Source organism: Ambystoma mexicanum, chromosome 6q, assembly GCF_040938575.1.
Source record: "Ambystoma mexicanum isolate Mex_15411 chromosome 6q, UKY_AmexF1_1, whole genome shotgun sequence".
Taxonomy (NCBI): domain Eukaryota; kingdom Metazoa; phylum Chordata; class Amphibia; order Caudata; family Ambystomatidae; genus Ambystoma; species Ambystoma mexicanum.
Window position 1 is genome coordinate 1,629,755,129 of NC_090937.1, and position 19,863 is coordinate 1,629,774,991.

Genomic DNA, 19,863 nt, shown 5'->3' on the forward strand with positions numbered 1-19,863 from the left:
TGTCATGGCATTAGGGCACAAAGAGCTGTAAGTGCCTGGATGCAATGTCATTCCTTGAACTTGCTGCCTTGTTCCACTCTTGCGCTAAATAGGAGAGGGTCCCAGCCCAGCCAACAAAATGTACTGTTCAATCAAACCAAACTTAAAACCAAGCTCCTTTTTTAAGGGGTCCCGGGGAAATGTTGGGCTGACCGGCAAGACCTCATGATGCGAACTGCTTCTGCGTCAAACGCAAGCTTTTTTCATTCCCAGCCAATGACTTATTCTTATTTCTAAGGGCCGCTCCATCAGATAGCCCAGACAGGCAGGCGTTGGTGGTATAGTGGTGAGCATAGCTGCCTTCCAAGCAGTTGACCCCGGTTCGATTCCCGGCCAACGCAGATCAAATCTTTAAATGTTCAAAATGCATTTTTTGGAAATCAGACTCATGCTGAAAGCAAAGCTGACACACTTTTCGTGAAAATCAAAACCCCATCCAGGAAAGGTTCTTGCATCCTAGTTTCTGCAACTGTCTATCGGTGAGGGGATTGAAGCGAGCAGGGCTCCTGGCCCCTCCCCGACAAAGGCCTGACAAAGGCCTATTCGCCTTGCCCTGACGGGCCAAGGTCCCAGCAGGCCACCGAGCACAGCACCTCAGCCTATTAGAGTGAGGTTTCAGGATCTCTCTCATCCTGTAAACCAACATACTGAAGAAGGTGAAACGTGTGGCTGCGCTCCTCACATGCTGAAGCAGCAGCAGCCCTTTCCCTGAAGCAAAGTTCCTTCATTCCTCCCTCCCATAACCCTTAGCAGGGGATTTATGGTAATTGAGTTGAGATTCCAAACTGGCCCTTCCTTCCTTCCTTCCCATATCTGCCAGCTCGAGAAGGCTTGTTTTGTTGCACCTGGGAAGTAAAGTATCTATTTGCGAGAGAGAGAGAATGAGAGAGAGAGACAGAGAGAGAGAGACAGAGAGAGAAGGGGAAGGGGTGTTGGCAGTTAGGGTGTGAGCTAGAGAAATGAGGCCTGTCTGCAAAAGGCCATGGGATGGGAGTGCGTGGTTGCAGGTTGTTTGGCTTTGTAAGGCCTACTGCCCGCTTCACTCGAAAATGGGTCTAGGGTTGTCGGTTTGTAGGCTGTAAAAGCCCAGAAAAGCTTTTGTTCTCCAACCAGCAGAGTGGCGCAGCGGAAGCGTGCTGGGCCCATAACCCAGAGGTCGATGGATCGAAACCATCCTCTGCTAACTTTTTTCAAATTATGTTTTTGTGTCATGGCATTAGGGCACAAAGAGCTGTAAGTGCCTGGATGCAATGTCATTCCTTGAACTTGCTGCCTCGTTCCACTCTTGCGCTAAATAGGAGAGGGTCCCAGCCCAGCCAACAAAATGTACTGTTCAATCAAACCAAACTTAAAACCAAGCTCCTTTTTTAAGGGGTCCCGGGGAAATGTTGGGCTGACCGGCAAGACCTCATGATGCGAACTGCTTCTGCGTCAAACGCGCAAGCTTTTTTCATTCCCAGCCAATGACTTATTCTTATTTCTAAGGGCCGCTCCATCAGATAGCCCAGACAGGCAGGCGTTGGTGGTATAGTGGTGAGCATACCTGCCTTCCAAGCAGTTGACCCGGGTTTGATTCCCGGCCAACGCAGATCAAATCTTTAAATTGTTCAAAATGCATTTTTTGGAAATCAGACTCATGCTGAAAGCAAAGCTGACACACTTTTCGTGAAAATCAAAACCCCATCCAGGAAAGGTTCTTGCATCCTAGTTTCTGCAACTGTCTATCGGTGAGGGGATTGAAGCGAGCAGGGCTCCTGGCCCCTCCCCGACAAAGGCCTGACAAAGGCCTATTCGCCTTGCCCTGACGGGCCAAGGTCCCAGCAGGCCACCGAGCACAGCACCTCAGCCTATTAGAGTGAGGTTTCAGGATCTCTCTCATCCTGTAAACCAACATACTGAAGAAGGTGAAACGTGTGGCTGCGCTCCTCACATGCTGAAGCAGCAGCAGCCCTTTCCCTGAAGCAAAGTTCCTTCATTCCTCCCTCCCATAACCCTTAGCAGGGGATTTATGGTAATTGAGTTGAGTTTCCAAACTGGCCCTTCCTTCCTTCCGTCCCATATCTGCCAGCTCGAGAAGGCTTGTTTTGTTGCACCTGGGAAGTAAAGTATCTATTTGCGAGAGAGAGAGAATGAGAGAGAGAGACAGAGAGAGAGAGACAGAGAGAGAAGGGGAAGGGGTGTTGGCAGTTAGGGTGTGAGCTAGAGAAATGAGGCCTGTCTGCAAAAGGCCATGGGATGGGAGTGCGTGGTTGCAGGTTGTTTGGCTTTGTAAGGCCTACTGCCCGCTTCACTCGAAACTGGGTCTAGGGTTGTCGGTTTGTAGGCTGTAAAAGCCCAGAAAAGCTCTTGTTCTCCAACCAGCAGAGTGGCGCAGCGGAAGCGTGCTGGGCCCATAACCCAGAGGTCGATGGATCGAAACCATCCTCTGCTAACTTTTTTCAAATTATGTTTTTGTGTCATGGCATTAGGGCACAAAGAGCTGTAAGTGCCTGGATGCAATGTCATTCCTTGAACTTGCTGCCTCGTTCCACTCTTGCGCTAAATAGGAGAGGGTCCCAGCCCAGCCAACAAAATGTACTGTTCAATCAAACCAAACTTAAAACCAAGCTCCTTTTTTAAGGGGTCCCGGGGAAATGTTGGGCTGACCGGCAAGACCTCATGATGCGAACTGCTTCTGCGTCAAATGCAAGCTTTTTTCATTCCCAGCCAATGACTTATTCTTATTTCTAAGGGCCGCTCCATCAGATAGTCCAGACAGGCAGGCGTTGGTGGTATAGTGGTGAGCATAGCTGCCTTCCAAGCAGTTGACCCGGAACGCAGATCAAATCTTTAAATTGTTCAAAATGCATTTTTTGGAAATCAGACTCATGCTGAAAGCAAAGCTGACACACTTTTCGTGAAAATCAAAACCCCATCCAGGAAAGGTTCTTGCATCCTAGTTTCTGCAACTGTCTATCGGTGAGGGGATTGAAGCGAGCAGGGCTCCTGGCCCCTCCCCGACAAAGCCCTGACGAAGGCCTGACAAAGGCCTATTCGCCTTGCCCTGACGGGCCTTGGTCCCAGCAGGCCACCGAGCACAGCACCTCAGCCTATTAGAGTGAGGTTTCAGGATCTCTCTCATCCTGTAAACCAACATACTGAAGAAGGTGAAACGTGTGGCTGCGCTCCTCACATGCTGAAGCAGCAGCAGCCCTTTCCCTGAAGCAAAGTTCCTTCATTCCTCCCTCCCATAACCCTTAGCAGGGGATTTATGGTAATTGAGTTGAGTTTCCAAACTGGCCCTTCCTTCCTTCCTTCCCATATCTGCCAGCTCGAGAAGGCTTGTTTTGTTGCACCTGGGAAGTAAAGTATCTATTTGCGAGAGAGAGAGAATGAGAGAGAGAGACAGAGAGAGAGAGACAGAGAGAGAAGGGGAAGGGGTGTTGGCAGTTAGGGTGTGAGCTAGAGAAATGAGGCCTGTCTGCAAAAGGCCATGGGATGGGAGTGCGTGGTTGCAGGTTGTTTGGCTTTGTAAGGCCTACTGCCCGCTTCACTCGAAAATGGGTCTAGGGTTGTCGGTTTGTAGGCTGTAAAAGCCCAGAAAAGCTTTTGTTCTCCAACCAGCAGAGTGGCGCAGCGGAAGCGTGCTGGGCCCATAACCCAGAGGTCGATGGATCGAAACCATCCTCTGCTAACTTTTTTCAAATTATGTTTTTGTGTCATGGCATTAGGGCACAAAGAGCTGTAAGTGCCTGGATGCAATGTCATTCCTTGAACTTGCTGCCTCGTTCCACTCTTGCGCTAAATAGGAGAGGGTCCCAGCCCAGCCAACAAAATGTACTGTTCAATCAAACCAAACTTAAAACCAAGCTCCTTTTTTAAGGGGTCCCGGGGAAATGTTGGGCTGACCGGCAAGACCTCATGATGCGAACTGCTTCTGCGTCAAACGCGCAAGCTTTTTTCATTCCCAGCCAATGACTTATTCTTATTTCTAAGGGCCGCTCCATCAGATAGCCCAGACAGGCAGGCGTTGGTGGTATAGTGGTGAGCATAGCTGCCTTCCAAGCAGTTGACCCGGGTTTGATTCCCGGCCAACGCAGATCAAATCTTTAAATTGTTCAAAATGCATTTTTTGGAAATCAGACTCATGCTGAAAGCAAAGCTGACACACTTTTCGTGAAAATCAAAACCCCATCCAGGAAAGGTTCTTGCATCCTAGTTTCTGCAACTGTCTATCGGTGAGGGGATTGAAGCGAGCAGGGCTCCTGGCCCCTCCCCGACAAAGGCCTGACAAAGGCCTATTCGCCTTGCCCTGACGGGCCAAGGTCCCAGCAGGCCACCGAGCACAGCACCTCAGCCTATTAGAGTGAGGTTTCAGGATCTCTCTCATCCTGTAAACCAACATACTGAAGAAGGTGAAACGTGTGGCTGCGCTCCTCACATGCTGAAGCAGCAGCAGCCCTTTCCCTGAAGCAAAGTTCCTTCATTCCTCCCTCCCATAACCCTTAGCAGGGGATTTATGGTAATTGAGTTGAGTTTCCAAACTGGCCCTTCCTTCCTTCCTTCCCATATCTGCCAGCTCGAGAAGGCTTGTTTTGTTGCACCTGGGAAGTAAAGTATCTATTTGCGAGAGAGAGAGAATGAGAGAGAGAGACAGAGAGAGAGAGACAGAGAGAGAAGGGGAAGGGGTGTTGGCAGTTAGGGTGTGAGCTAGAGAAATGAGGCCTGTCTGCAAAAGGCCATGGGATGGGAGTGCGTGGTTGCAGGTTGTTTGGCTTTGTAAGGCCTACTGCCCGCTTCACTCGAAACTGGGTCTAGGGTTGTCGGTTTGTAGGCTGTAAAAGCCCATAAAAGCTCTTGTTCTCCAACCAGCAGAGTGGCGCAGCGGAAGCGTGCTGGGCCCATAACCCAGAGGTCGATGGATCGAAACCATCCTCTGCTAACTTTTTTCAAATTATGTTTTTGTGTCATGGCATTAGGGCACAAAGAGCTGTAAGTGCCTGGATGCAATGTCATTCCTTGAACTTGCTGCCTCGTTCCACTCTTGCGCTAAATAGGAGAGGGTCCCAGCCCAGCCAACAAAATGTACTGTTCAATCAAACCAAACTTAAAACCAAGCTCCTTTTTTAAGGGGTCCCGGGGAAATGTTGGGCTGACCGGCAAGACCTCATGATGCGAACTGCTTCTGCGTCAAACGCAAGCTTTTTTCATTCCCAGCCAATGACTTATTCTTATTTCTAAGGGCCGCTCCATCAGATAGCCCAGACAGGCAGGCGTTGGTGGTATAGTGGTGAGCATAGCTGCCTTCCAAGCAGTTGACCCGGGTTCGATTCCCGGCCAACGCAGATCAAATCTTTAAATTGTTCAAAATGCATTTTTTGGAAATCAGACTCATGCTGAAAGCAAAGCTGACACACTTTTCGTGAAAATCAAAACCCCATCCAGGAAAGGTTCTTGCATCCTAGTTTCTGCAACTGTCTATCGGTGAGGGGATTGAAGCGAGCAGGGCTCCTGGCCCCTCCCCGACAAAGCCCTGACGAAGGCCTGACAAAGGCCTATTCGCCTTGCCCTGACGGGCCTTGGTCCCAGCAGGCCACCGAGCACAGCACCTCAGCCTATTAGAGTGAGGTTTCAGGATCTCTCTCATCCTGTAAACCAACATACTGAAGAAGGTGAAACGTGTGGCTGCGCTCCTCACATGCTGAAGCAGCAGCAGCCCTTTCCCTGAAGCAAAGTTCCTTCATTCCTCCCTCCCATAACCCTTAGCAGGGGATTTATGGTAATTGAGTTGAGTTTCCAAACTGGCCCTTCCTTCCTTCCTTCCCATATCTGCCAGCTCGAGAAGGCTTGTTTTGTTGCACCTGGGAAGTAAAGTATCTATTTGCGAGAGAGAGAGAATGAGAGAGAGAGACAGAGAGAGAGAGACAGAGAGAGAAGGGGAAGGGGTGTTGGCAGTTAGGGTGTGAGCTAGAGAAATGAGGCCTGTCTGCAAAAGGCCATGGGATGGGAGTGCGTGGTTGCAGGTTGTTTGGCTTTGTAAGGCCTACTGCCCGCTTCACTCGAAACTGGGTCTAGGGTTGTCGGTTTGTAGGCTGTAAAAGCCCAGAAAAGCTCTTGTTCTCCAACCAGCAGAGTGGCGCAGCGGAAGCGTGCTGGGCCCATAACCCAGAGGTAGATGGATCGAAACCATCCTCTGCTAACTTTTTTCAAATTATGTTTTTGTGTCATGGCATTAGGGCACAAAGAGCTGTAAGTGCCTGGATGCAATGTCATTCCTTGAACTTGCTGCCTTGTTCCACTCTTGCGCTAAATAGGAGAGGGTCCCAGCCCAGCCAACAAAATGTACTGTTCAATCAAACCAAACTTAAAACCAAGCTCCTTTTTTAAGGGGTCCCGGGGAAATGTTGGGCTGACCGGCAAGACCTCATGATGCGAACTGCTTCTGCGTCAAACGCAAGCTTTTTTCATTCCCAGCCAATGACTTATTCTTATTTCTAAGGGCCGCTCCATCAGATAGCCCAGACAGGCAGGCGTTGGTGGTATAGTGGTGAGCATAGCTGCCTTCCAAGCAGTTGACCCCGGTTCGATTCCCGGCCAACGCAGATCAAATCTTTAAATGTTCAAAATGCATTTTTTGGAAATCAGACTCATGCTGAAAGCAAAGCTGACACACTTTTCGTGAAAATCAAAACCCCATCCAGGAAAGGTTCTTGCATCCTAGTTTCTGCAACTGTCTATCGGTGAGGGGATTGAAGCGAGCAGGGCTCCTGGCCCCTCCCCGACAAAGGCCTGACAAAGGCCTATTCGCCTTGCCCTGACGGGCCAAGGTCCCAGCAGGCCACCGAGCACAGCACCTCAGCCTATTAGAGTGAGGTTTCAGGATCTCTCTCATCCTGTAAACCAACATACTGAAGAAGGTGAAACGTGTGGCTGCGCTCCTCACATGCTGAAGCAGCAGCAGCCCTTTCCCTGAAGCAAAGTTCCTTCATTCCTCCCTCCCATAACCCTTAGCAGGGGATTTATGGTAATTGAGTTGAGTTTCCAAACTGGCCCTTCCTTCCTTCCTTCCCATATCTGCCAGCTCGAGAAGGCTTGTTTTGTTGCACCTGGGAAGTAAAGTATCTATTTGCGAGAGAGAGAGAATGAGAGAGAGAGACAGAGAGAGAGAGACAGAGAGAGAAGGGGAAGGGGTGTTGGCAGTTAGGGTGTGAGCTAGAGAAATGAGGCCTGTCTGCAAAAGGCCATGGGATGGGAGTGCGTGGTTGCAGGTTGTTTGGCTTTGTAAGGCCTACTGCCCGCTTCACTCGAAAATGGGTCTAGGGTTGTCGGTTTGTAGGCTGTAAAAGCCCAGAAAAGCTTTTGTTCTCCAACCAGCAGAGTGGCGCAGCGGAAGCGTGCTGGGCCCATAACCCAGAGGTCGATGGATCGAAACCATCCTCTGCTAACTTTTTTCAAATTATGTTTTTGTGTCATGGCATTAGGGCACAAAGAGCTGTAAGTGCCTGGATGCAATGTCATTCCTTGAACTTGCTGCCTCGTTCCACTCTTGCGCTAAATAGGAGAGGGTCCCAGCCCAGCCAACAAAATGTACTGTTCAATCAAACCAAACTTAAAACCAAGCTCCTTTTTTAAGGGGTCCCGGGGAAATGTTGGGCTGACCGGCAAGACCTCATGATGCGAACTGCTTCTGCGTCAAACGCGCAAGCTTTTTTCATTCCCAGCCAATGACTTATTCTTATTTCTAAGGGCCGCTCCATCAGATAGCCCAGACAGGCAGGCGTTGGTGGTATAGTGGTGAGCATAGCTGCCTTCCAAGCAGTTGACCCGGGTTTGATTCCCGGCCAACGCAGATCAAATCTTTAAATTGTTCAAAATGCATTTTTTGGAAATCAGACTCATGCTGAAAGCAAAGCTGACACACTTTTCGTGAAAATCAAAACCCCATCCAGGAAAGGTTCTTGCATCCTAGTTTCTGCAACTGTCTATCGGTGAGGGGATTGAAGCGAGCAGGGCTCCTGGCCCCTCCCCGACAAAGGCCTGACAAAGGCCTATTCGCCTTGCCCTGACGGGCCAAGGTCCCAGCAGGCCACCGAGCACAGCACCTCAGCCTATTAGAGTGAGGTTTCAGGATCTCTCTCATCCTGTAAACCAACATACTGAAGAAGGTGAAACGTGTGGCTGCGCTCCTCACATGCTGAAGCAGCAGCAGCCCTTTCCCTGAAGCAAAGTTCCTTCATTCCTCCCTCCCATAACCCTTAGCAGGGGATTTATGGTAATTGAGTTGAGTTTCCAAACTGGCCCTTCCTTCCTTCCGTCCCATATCTGCCAGCTCGAGAAGGCTTGTTTTGTTGCACCTGGGAAGTAAAGTATCTATTTGCGAGAGAGAGAGAATGAGAGAGAGAGACAGAGAGAGAGAGACAGAGAGAGAAGGGGAAGGGGTGTTGGCAGTTAGGGTGTGAGCTAGAGAAATGAGGCCTGTCTGCAAAAGGCCATGGGATGGGAGTGCGTGGTTGCAGGTTGTTTGGCTTTGTAAGGCCTACTGCCCGCTTCACTCGAAACTGGGTCTAGGGTTGTCGGTTTGTAGGCTGTAAAAGCCCAGAAAAGCTCTTGTTCTCCAACCAGCAGAGTGGCGCAGCGGAAGCGTGCTGGGCCCATAACCCAGAGGTCGATGGATCGAAACCATCCTCTGCTAACTTTTTTCAAATTATGTTTTTGTGTCATGGCATTAGGGCACAAAGAGCTGTAAGTGCCTGGATGCAATGTCATTCCTTGAACTTGCTGCCTCGTTCCACTCTTGCGCTAAATAGGAGAGGGTCCCAGCCCAGCCAACAAAATGTACTGTTCAATCAAACCAAACTTAAAACCAAGCTCCTTTTTTAAGGGGTCCCGGGGAAATGTTGGGCTGACCGGCAAGACCTCATGATGCGAACTGCTTCTGCGTCAAATGCAAGCTTTTTTCATTCCCAGCCAATGACTTATTCTTATTTCTAAGGGCCGCTCCATCAGATAGTCCAGACAGGCAGGCGTTGGTGGTATAGTGGTGAGCATAGCTGCCTTCCAAGCAGTTGACCCGGGTTCGATTCCCGGCCAACGCAGATCAAATCTTTAAATTGTTCAAAATGCATTTTTTGGAAATCAGACTCATGCTGAAAGCAAAGCTGACACACTTTTCGTGAAAATCAAAACCCCATCCAGGAAAGGTTCTTGCATCCTAGTTTCTGCAACTGTCTATCGGTGAGGGGATTGAAGCGAGCAGGGCTCCTGGCCCCTCCCCGACAAAGCCCTGACGAAGGCCTGACAAAGGCCTATTCGCCTTGCCCTGACGGGCCTTGGTCCCAGCAGGCCACCGAGCACAGCACCTCAGCCTATTAGAGTGAGGTTTCAGGATCTCTCTCATCCTGTAAACCAACATACTGAAGAAGGTGAAACGTGTGGCTGCGCTCCTCACATGCTGAAGCAGCAGCAGCCCTTTCCCTGAAGCAAAGTTCCTTCATTCCTCCCTCCCATAACCCTTAGCAGGGGATTTATGGTAATTGAGTTGAGTTTCCAAACTGGCCCTTCCTTCCTTCCTTCCCATATCTGCCAGCTCGAGAAGGCTTGTTTTGTTGCACCTGGGAAGTAAAGTATCTATTTGCGAGAGAGAGAGAATGAGAGAGAGAGACAGAGAGAGAGAGACAGAGAGAGAAGGGGAAGGGGTGTTGGCAGTTAGGGTGTGAGCTAGAGAAATGAGGCCTGTCTGCAAAAGGCCATGGGATGGGAGTGCGTGGTTGCAGGTTGTTTGGCTTTGTAAGGCCTACTGCCCGCTTCACTCGAAACTGGGTCTAGGGTTGTCGGTTTGTAGGCTGTAAAAGCCCAGAAAAGCTCTTGTTCTCCAACCAGCAGAGTGGCGCAGCGGAAGCGTGCTGGGCCCATAACCCAGAGGTCGATGGATAGAAACCATCCTCTGCTAACTTTTTTCAAATTATGTTTTTGTGTCATGGCATTAGGGCACAAAGAGCTGTAAGTGCCTGGATGCAATGTCATTCCTTGAACTTGCTGCCTCGTTCCACTCTTGCGCTAAATAGGAGAGGGTCCCAGCCCAGCCAACAAAATGTACTGTTCAATCAAACCAAACTTAAAACCAAGCTCCTTTTTTAAGGGGTCCCGGGGAAATGTTGGGCTGACCGGCAAGACCTCATGATGCGAACTGCTTCTGCGTCAAACGCAAGCTTTTTTCATTCCCAGCCAATGACTTATTCTTTTTTCTAAGGGCCGCTCCATCAGATAGCCCAGACAGGCAGGCGTTGGTGGTATAGTGGTGAGCATAGCTGCCTTCCAAGCAGTTGACCCGGGTTCGATTCCCGGCCAACGCAGATCAAATCTTTAAATTGTTCAAAATGCATTTTTTGGAAATCAGACTCATGCTGAAAGCAAAGCTGACACACTTTTCGTGAAAATCAAAACCCCATCCAGGAAAGGTTCTTGCATCCTAGTTTCTGCAACTGTCTATCGGTGAGGGGATTGAAGCGAGCAGGGCTCCTGGCCCCTCCCCGACAAAGCCCTGACGAAGGCCTGACAAAGGCCTATTCGCCTTGCCCTGACGGGCCTTGGTCCCAGCAGGCCACCGAGCACAGCACCTCAGCCTATTAGAGTGAGGTTTCAGGATCTCTCTCATCCTGTAAACCAACATACTGAAGAAGGTGAAACGTGTGGCTGCGCTCCTCACATGCTGAAGCAGCAGCAGCCCTTTCCCTGAAGCAAAGTTCCTTCATTCCTCCCTCCCATAACCCTTAGCAGGGGATTTATGGTAATTGAGTTGAGTTTCCAAACTGGCCCTTCCTTCCTTCCTTCCCATATCTGCCAGCTCGAGAAGGCTTGTTTTGTTGCACCTGGGAAGTAAAGTATCTATTTGCGAGAGAGAGAGAGAATGAGAGAGAGAGACAGAGAGAGAGAGACAGAGAGAGAAGGGGAAGGGGTGTTGGCAGTTAGGGTGTGAGCTAGAGAAATGAGGCCTGTCTGCAAAAGGCCATGGGATGGGAGTGCGTGGTTGCAGGTTGTTTGGCTTTGTAAGGCCTACTGCCCGCTTCACTCGAAACTGGGTCTAGGGTTGTCGGTTTGTAGGCTGTAAAAGCCCATAAAAGCTCTTGTTCTCCAACCAGCAGAGTGGCGCAGCGGAAGCGTGCTGGGCCCATAACCCAGAGGTCGATGGATCGAAACCATCCTCTGCTAACTTTTTTCAAATTATGTTTTTGTGTCATGGCATTAGGGCACAAAGAGCTGTAAGTGCCTGGATGCAATGTCATTCCTTGAACTTGCTGCCTCGTTCCACTCTTGCGCTAAATAGGAGAGGGTCCCAGCCCAGCCAACAAAATGTACTGTTCAATCAAACCAAACTTAAAACCAAGCTCCTTTTTTAAGGGGTCCCGGGGAAATGTTGGGCTGACCGGCAAGACCTCATGATGCGAACTGCTTCTGCGTCAAACGCAAGCTTTTTTCATTCCCAGCCAATGACTTATTCTTATTTCTAAGGGCCGCTCCATCAGATAGCCCAGACAGGCAGGCGTTGGTGGTATAGTGGTGAGCATAGCTGCCTTCCAAGCAGTTGACCCGGGTTCGATTCCCGGCCAACGCAGATCAAATCTTTAAATTGTTCAAAATGCATTTTTTGGAAATCAGACTCATGCTGAAAGCAAAGCTGACACACTTTTCGTGAAAATCAAAACCCCATCCAGGAAAGGTTCTTGCATCCTAGTTTCTGCAACTGTCTATCGGTGAGGGGATTGAAGCGAGCAGGGCTCCTGGCCCCTCCCCGACAAAGCCCTGACGAAGGCCTGACAAAGGCCTATTCGCCTTGCCCTGACGGGCCTTGGTCCCAGCAGGCCACCGAGCACAGCACCTCAGCCTATTAGAGTGAGGTTTCAGGATCTCTCTCATCCTGTAAACCAACATACTGAAGAAGGTGAAACGTGTGGCTGCGCTCCTCACATGCTGAAGCAGCAGCAGCCCTTTCCCTGAAGCAAAGTTCCTTCATTCCTCCCTCCCATAACCCTTAGCAGGGGATTTATGGTAATTGAGTTGAGTTTCCAAACTGGCCCTTCCTTCCTTCCTTCCCATATCTGCCAGCTCGAGAAGGCTTGTTTTGTTGCACCTGGGAAGTAAAGTATCTATTTGCGAGAGAGAGAGAATGAGAGAGAGAGACAGAGAGAGAGAGACAGAGAGAGAAGGGGAAGGGGTGTTGGCAGTTAGGGTGTGAGCTAGAGAAATGAGGCCTGTCTGCAAAAGGCCATGGGATGGGAGTGCGTGGTTGCAGGTTGTTTGGCTTTGTAAGGCCTACTGCCCGCTTCACTCGAAAATGGGTCTAGGGTTGTCGGTTTGTAGGCTGTAAAAGCCCAGAAAAGCTTTTGTTCTCCAACCAGCAGAGTGGCGCAGCGGAAGCGTGCTGGGCCCATAACCCAGAGGTCGATGGATCGAAACCATCCTCTGCTAACTTTTTTCAAATTATGTTTTTGTGTCATGGCATTAGGGCACAAAGAGCTGTAAGTGCCTGGATGCAATGTCATTCCTTGAACTTGCTGCCTCGTTCCACTCTTGCGCTAAATAGGAGAGGGTCCCAGCCCAGCCAACAAAATGTACTGTTCAATCAAACCAAACTTAAAACCAAGCTCCTTTTTTAAGGGGTCCCGGGGAAATGTTGGGCTGACCGGCAAGACCTCATGATGCGAACTGCTTCTGCGTCAAACGCGCAAGCTTTTTTCATTCCCAGCCAATGACTTATTCTTATTTCTAAGGGCCGCTCCATCAGATAGCCCAGACAGGCAGGCGTTGGTGGTATAGTGGTGAGCATAGCTGCCTTCCAAGCAGTTGACCCGGCCAACGCAGATCAAATCTTTAAATTGTTCAAAATGCATTTTTTGGAAATCAGACTCATGCTGAAAGCAAAGCTGACACACTTTTCGTGAAAATCAAAACCCCATCCAGGAAAGGTTCTTGCATCCTAGTTTCTGCAACTGTCTATCGGTGAGGGGATTGAAGCGAGCAGGGCTCCTGGCCCCTCCCCGACAAAGGCCTGACAAAGGCCTATTCGCCTTGCCCTGACGGGCCAAGGTCCCAGCAGGCCACCGAGCACAGCACCTCAGCCTATTAGAGTGAGGTTTCAGGATCTCTCTCATCCTGTAAACCAACATACTGAAGAAGGTGAAACGTGTGGCTGCGCTCCTCACATGCTGAAGCAGCAGCAGCCCTTTCCCTGAAGCAAAGTTCCTTCATTCCTCCCTCCCATAACCCTTAGCAGGGGATTTATGGTAATTGAGTTGAGTTTCCAAACTGGCCCTTCCTTCCTTCCTTCCCATATCTGCCAGCTCGAGAAGGCTTGTTTTGTTGCACCTGGGAAGTAAAGTATCTATTTGCGAGAGAGAGAGAATGAGAGAGAGAGACAGAGAGAGAGAGACAGAGAGAGAAGGGGAAGGGGTGTTGGCAGTTAGGGTGTGAGCTAGAGAAATGAGGCCTGTCTGCAAAAGGCCATGGGATGGGAGTGCGTGGTTGCAGGTTGTTTGGCTTTGTAAGGCCTACTGCCCGCTTCACTCGAAACTGGGTCTAGGGTTGTCGGTTTGTAGGCTGTAAAAGCCCATAAAAGCTCTTGTTCTCCAACCAGCAGAGTGGCGCAGCGGAAGCGTGCTGGGCCCATAACCCAGAGGTCGATGGATCGAAACCATCCTCTGCTAACTTTTTTCAAATTATGTTTTTGTGTCATGGCATTAGGGCACAAAGAGCTGTAAGTGCCTGGATGCAATGTCATTCCTTGAACTTGCTGCCTCGTTCCACTCTTGCGCTAAATAGGAGAGGGTCCCAGCCCAGCCAACAAAATGTACTGTTCAATCAAACCAAACTTAAAACCAAGCTCCTTTTTTAAGGGGTCCCGGGGAAATGTTGGGCTGACCGGCAAGACCTCATGATGCGAACTGCTTCTGCGTCAAACGCAAGCTTTTTTCATTCCCAGCCAATGACTTATTCTTTTTTCTAAGGGCCGCTCCATCAGATAGCCCAGACAGGCAGGCGTTGGTGGTATAGTGGTGAGCATAGCTGCCTTCCAAGCAGTTGACCCGGGTTCGATTCCCGGCCAACGCAGATCAAATCTTTAAATTGTTCAAAATGCATTTTTTGGAAATCCGACTCATGCTGAAAGCAAAGCTGACACACTTTTCGTGAAAATCAAAACCCCATCCAGGAAAGGTTCTTGCATCCTAGTTTCTGCAACTGTCTATCGGTGAGGGGATTGAAGCGAGCAGGGCTCCTGGCCCCTCCCCGACAAAGCCCTGACGAAGGCCTGACAAAGGCCTATTCGCCTTGCCCTGACGGGCCTTGGTCCCAGCAGGCCACCGAGCACAGCACCTCAGCCTATTAGAGTGAGGTTTCAGGATCTCTCTCATCCTGTAAACCAACATACTGAAGAAGGTGAAACGTGTGGCTGCGCTCCTCACATGCTGAAGCAGCAGCAGCCCTTTCCCTGAAGCAAAGTTCCTTCATTCCTCCCTCCCATAACCCTTAGCAGGGGATTTATGGTAATTGAGTTGAGTTTCCAAACTGGCCCTTCCTTCCTTCCTTCCCATATCTGCCAGCTCGAGAAGGCTTGTTTTGTTGCACCTGGGAAGTAAAGTATCTATTTGCGAGAGAGAGAGAATGAGAGAGAGAGACAGAGAGAGAGAGACAGAGAGAGAAGGGGAAGGGGTGTTGGCAGTTAGGGTGTGAGCTAGAGAAATGAGGCCTGTCTGCAAAAGGCCATGGGATGGGAGTGCGTGGTTGCAGGTTGTTTGGCTTTGTAAGGCCTACTGCCCGCTTCACTCGAAACTGGGTCTAGGGTTGTCGGTTTGTAGGCTGTAAAAGCCCATAAAAGCTCTTGTTCTCCAACCAGCAGAGTGGCGCAGCGGAAGCGTGCTGGGCCCATAACCCAGAGGTCGATGGATCGAAACCATCCTCTGCTAACTTTTTTCAAATTATGTTTTTGTGTCATGGCATTAGGGCACAAAGAGCTGTAAGTGCCTGGATGCAATGTCATTCCTTGAACTTGCTGCCTCGTTCCACTCTTGCGCTAAATAGGAGAGGGTCCCAGCCCAGCCAACAAAATGTACTGTTCAATCAAACCAAACTTAAAACCAAGCTCCTTTTTTAAGGGGTCCCGGGGAAATGTTGGGCTGACCGGCAAGACCTCATGATGCGAACTGCTTCTGCGTCAAACGCAAGCTTTTTTCATTCCCAGCCAATGACTTATTCTTATTTCTAAGGGCCGCTCCATCAGATAGCCCAGACAGGCAGGCGTTGGTGGTATAGTGGTGAGCATAGCTGCCTTCCAAGCAGTTGACCCGGGTTCGATTCCCGGCCAACGCAGATCAAATCTTTAAATTGTTCAAAATGCATTTTTTGGAAATCAGACTCATGCTGAAAGCAAAGCTGACACACTTTTCGTGAAAATCAAAACCCCATCCAGGAAAGGTTCTTGTATCCTAGTTTCTGCAACTGTCTATCGGTGAGGGGATTGAAGCGAGCAGGGCTCCTGGCCCCTCCCCGACAAAGCCCTGACGAAGGCCTGACAAAGGCCTATTCGCCTTGCCCTGACGGGCCTTGGTCCCAGCAGGCCACCGAGCACAGCACCTCAGCCTATTAGAGTGAGGTTTCAGGATCTCTCTCATCCTGTAAACCAACATACTGAAGAAGGTGAAACGTGTGGCTGCGCTCCTCACATGCTGAAGCAGCAGCAGCCCTTTCCCTGAAGCAAAGTTCCTTCATTCCTCCCTCCCATAACCCTTAGCAGGGGATTTATGGTAATTGAGTTGAGTTTCCAAACTGGCCCTTCCTTCCTTCCTTCCCATATCTGCCAGCTCGAGAAGGCTTGTTTTGTTGCACCTGGGAAGTAAAGTATCTATTTGCGAGAGAGAGAGAATGAGAGAGAGAGACAGAGAGAGAGAGACAGAGAGAGAAGGGGAAGGGGTGTTGGCAGTTAGGGTGTGAGCTAGAGAAATGAGGCCTGTCTGCAAAAGGCCATGGGATGGGAGTGCGTGGTTGCAGGTTGTTTGGCTTTGTAAGGCCTACTGCCCGCTTCACTCGAAACTGGGTCTAGGGTTGTCGGTTTGTAGGCTGTAAAAGCCCATAAAAGCTCTTGTTCTCCAACCAGCAGAGTGGCGCAGCGGAAGCGTGCTGGGCCCATAACCCAGAGGTCGATGGATTGAAACCATCCTCTGCTAACTTTTTTCAAATTATGTTTTTGTGTCATGGCATTAGGGCACAAAGAGCTGTAAGTGCCTGGATGCAATGTCATTCCTTGAACTTGCTGCCTCGTTCCACTCTTGCGCTAAATAGGAGAGGGTCCCAGCCCAGCCAACAAAATGTACTGTTCAATCAAACCAAACTTAAAACCAAGCTCCTTTTTTAAGGGGTCCCGGGGAAATGTTGGGCTGACCGGCAAGACCTCATGATGCGAACTGCTTCTGCGTCAAACGCAAGCTTTTTTCATTCCCAGCCAATGACTTATTCTTATTTCTAAGGGCCGCTCCATCAGATAGCCCAGACAGGCAGGCGTTGGTGGTATAGTGGTGAGCATAGCTGCCTTCCAAGCAGTTGACCCGGGTTCGATTCCCGGCCAACGCAGATCAAATCTTTAAATTGTTCAAAATGCATTTTTTGGAAATCAGACTCATGCTGAAAGCAAAGCTGACACACTTTTCGTGAAAATCAAAACCCCATCCAGGAAAGGTTCTTGCATCCTAGTTTCTGCAACTGTCTATCGGTGAGGGGATTGAAGCGAGCAGGGCTCCTGGCCCCTCCCCGACAAAGCCCTGACGAAGGCCTGACAAAGGCCTATTCGCCTTGCCCTGACGGGCCTTGGTCCCAGCAGGCCACCGAGCACAGCACCTCAGCCTATTAGAGTGAGGTTTCAGGATCTCTCTCATCCTGTAAACCAACATACTGAAGAAGGTGAAACGTGTGGCTGCGCTCCTCACATGCTGAAGCAGCAGCAGCCCTTTCCCTGAAGCAAAGTTCCTTCATTCCTCCCTCCCATAACCCTTAGCAGGGGATTTATGGTAATTGAGTTGAGTTTCCAAACTGGCCCTTCCTTCCTTCCTTCCCATATCTGCCAGCTCGAGAAGGCTTGTTTTGTTGCACCTGGGAAGTAAAGTATCTATTTGCGAGAGAGAGAGAATGAGAGAGAGAGACAGAGAGAGAGAGACAGAGAGAGAAGGGGAAGGGGTGTTGGCAGTTAGGGTGTGAGCTAGAGAAATGAGGCCTGTCTGCAAAAGGCCATGGGATGGGAGTGCGTGGTTGCAGGTTGTTTGGCTTTGTAAGGCCTACTGCCCGCTTCACTCGAAACTGGGTCTAGGGTTGTCGGTTTGTAGGCTGTAAAAGCCCATAAAAGCTCTTGTTCTCCAACCAGCAGAGTGGCGCAGCGGAAGCGTGCTGGGCCCATAACCCAGAGGTCGATGGATCGAAACCATCCTCTGCTAACTTTTTTCAAATTATGTTTTTGTGTCATGGCATTAGGGCACAAAGAGCTGTAAGTGCCTGGATGCAATGTCATTCCTTGAACTTGCTGCCTCGTTCCACTCTTGCGCTAAATAGGAGAGGGTCCCAGCCCAGCCAACAAAATGTACTGTTCAATCAAACCAAACTTAAAACCAAGCTCCTTTTTTAAGGGGTCCCGGGGAAATGTTGGGCTGACCGGCAAGACCTCATGATGCGAACTGCTTCTGCGTCAAACGCAAGCTTTTTTCATTCCCAGCCAATGACTTATTCTTATTTCTAAGGGCCGCTCCATCAGATAGCCCAGACAGGCAGGCGTTGGTGGTATAGTGGTGAGCATAGCTGCCTTCCAAGCAGTTGACCCGGGTTCGATTCCCGGCCAACGCAGATCAAATCTTTAAATTGTTCAAAATGCATTTTTTGGGAATCAGACTCATGCTGAAAGCAAAGCTGACACACTTTTCGTGAAAATCAAAACCCCATCCAGGAAAGGTTCTTGCATCCTAGTTTCTGCAACTGTCTATCGGTGAGGGGATTGAAGCGAGCAGGGCTCCTGGCCCCTCCCCGACAAAGGCCTGACAAAGGCCTATTCGCCTTGCCCTGACGGGCCAAGGTCCCAGCAGGCCACCGAGCACAGCACCTCAGCCTATTAGAGTGAGGTTTCAGGATCTCTCTCATCCTGTAAACCAACATACTGAAGAAGGTGAAACGTGTGGCTGCGCTCCTCACATGCTGAAGCAGCAGCAGCCCTTTCCCTGAAGCAAAGTTCCTTCATTCCTCCCTCCCATAACCCTTAGCAGGGGATTTATGGTAATTGAGTTGAGTTTCCAAACTGGCCCTTCCTTCCTTCCTTCCCATATCTGCCAGCTCGAGAAGGCTTGTTTTGTTGCACCTGGGAAGTAAAGTATCTATTTGCGAGAGAGAGAGAATGAGAGAGAGAGACAGAGAGAGAGAGACAGAGAGAGAAGGGGAAGGGGTGTTGGCAGTTAGGGTGTGAGCTAGAGAAATGAGGCCTGTCTGCAAAAGGCCATGGGATGGGAGTGCGTGGTTGCAGGTTGTTTGGCTTTGTAAGGCCTACTGCCCGCTTCACTCGAAAATGGGTCTAGGGTTGTCGGTTTGTAGGCTGTAAAAGCCCAGAAAAGCTTTTGTTCTCCAACCAGCAGAGTGGCGCAGCGGAAGCGTGCTGGGCCCATAACCCAGAGGTCGATGGATCGAAACCATCCTCTGCTAACTTTTTTCAAATTATGTTTTTGTGTCATGGCATTAGGGCACAAAGAGCTGTAAGTGCCTGGATGCAATGTCATTCCTTGAACTTGCTGCCTCGTTCCACTCTTGCGCTAAATAGGAGAGGGTCCCAGCCCAGCCAACAAAATGTACTGTTCAATCAAACCAAACTTAAAACCAAGCTCCTTTTTTAAGGGGTCCCGGGGAAATGTTGGGCTGACCGGCAAGACCTCATGATGCGAACTGCTTCTGCGTCAAACGCAAGCTTTTTTCATTCCCAGCCAATGACTTATTCTTATTTCTAAGGGCCGCTCCATCAGATAGCCCAGACAGGCAGGCAGGCGTTGGTGGTATAGTGGTGAGCATAGCTGCCTTCCAAGCAGTTGACCCCGGTTCGATTCCCGGCCAACGCAGATCAAATCTTTAAATGTTCAAAATGCATTTTTTGGAAATCAGACTCATGCTGAAAGCAAAGCTGACACACTTTTCGTGAAAATCAAAACCCCATCCAGGAAAGGTTCTTGCATCCTAGTTTCTGCAACTGTCTATCGGTGAGGGGATTGAAGCGAGCAGAGCTCCTGGCCCCTCCCCGACAAAGGCCTGACAAAGGCCTATTCGCCTTGCCCTGACGGGCCAAGGTCCCAGCAGGCCACCGAGCACAGCACCTCAGCCTATTAGAGTGAGGTTTCAGGATCTCTCTCATCCTGTAAACCAACATACTGAAGAAGGTGAAACGTGTGGCTGCGCTCCTCACATGCTGAAGCAGCAGCAGCCCTTTCCCTGAAGCAAAGTTCCTTCATTCCTCCCTCCCATAACCCTTAGCAGGGGATTTATGGTAATTGAGTTGAGTTTCCAAACTGGCCCTTCCTTCCTTCCTTCCCATATCTGCCAGCTCGAGAAGGCTTGTTTTGTTGCACCTGGGAAGTAAAGTATCTATTTGCGAGAGAGAGAGAATGAGAGAGAGAGACAGAGAGAGAGAGACAGAGAGAGAAGGGGAAGGGGTGTTGGCAGTTAGGGTGTGAGCTAGAGAAATGAGGCCTGTCTGCAAAAGGCCATGGGATGGGAGTGCGTGGTTGCAGGTTGTTTGGCTTTGTAAGGCCTACTGCCCGCTTCACTCGAAAATGGGTCTAGGGT

General features: G+C 49.9%; 8 non-coding genes across 8 annotated transcripts; all 8 read left to right on the forward strand.

Moving 5' to 3' along the window:
• Positions 1-5,291: 5,291 nt before the first annotated feature.
• Positions 5,292-5,363, forward strand: TRNAG-UCC (transfer RNA glycine (anticodon UCC)). Its single transcript has one exon. It is a non-coding gene; the product is annotated as a tRNA-Gly (tRNA).
• A 3,678-nt stretch (positions 5,364-9,041) lies between these two features.
• TRNAG-UCC (transfer RNA glycine (anticodon UCC)) lies at positions 9,042-9,113 on the forward strand. Its single transcript has one exon. It is a non-coding gene; the product is annotated as a tRNA-Gly (tRNA).
• Positions 9,114-10,298: 1,185 nt separating this feature from the next.
• On the forward strand, positions 10,299-10,370 carry TRNAG-UCC (transfer RNA glycine (anticodon UCC)). The gene has a single exon. It is a non-coding gene; the product is annotated as a tRNA-Gly (tRNA).
• A 1,187-nt stretch (positions 10,371-11,557) lies between these two features.
• On the forward strand, positions 11,558-11,629 carry TRNAG-UCC (transfer RNA glycine (anticodon UCC)). Its single transcript has one exon. It is a non-coding gene; the product is annotated as a tRNA-Gly (tRNA).
• Positions 11,630-14,049: 2,420 nt separating this feature from the next.
• On the forward strand, positions 14,050-14,121 carry TRNAG-UCC (transfer RNA glycine (anticodon UCC)). The gene has a single exon. It is a non-coding gene; the product is annotated as a tRNA-Gly (tRNA).
• Positions 14,122-15,306: 1,185 nt separating this feature from the next.
• On the forward strand, positions 15,307-15,378 carry TRNAG-UCC (transfer RNA glycine (anticodon UCC)). Its single transcript has one exon. It is a non-coding gene; the product is annotated as a tRNA-Gly (tRNA).
• A 1,185-nt stretch (positions 15,379-16,563) lies between these two features.
• Positions 16,564-16,635, forward strand: TRNAG-UCC (transfer RNA glycine (anticodon UCC)). The gene has a single exon. It is a non-coding gene; the product is annotated as a tRNA-Gly (tRNA).
• Positions 16,636-17,820: 1,185 nt separating this feature from the next.
• TRNAG-UCC (transfer RNA glycine (anticodon UCC)) lies at positions 17,821-17,892 on the forward strand. Its single transcript has one exon. It is a non-coding gene; the product is annotated as a tRNA-Gly (tRNA).
• Positions 17,893-19,863: the final 1,971 nt, after the last annotated feature.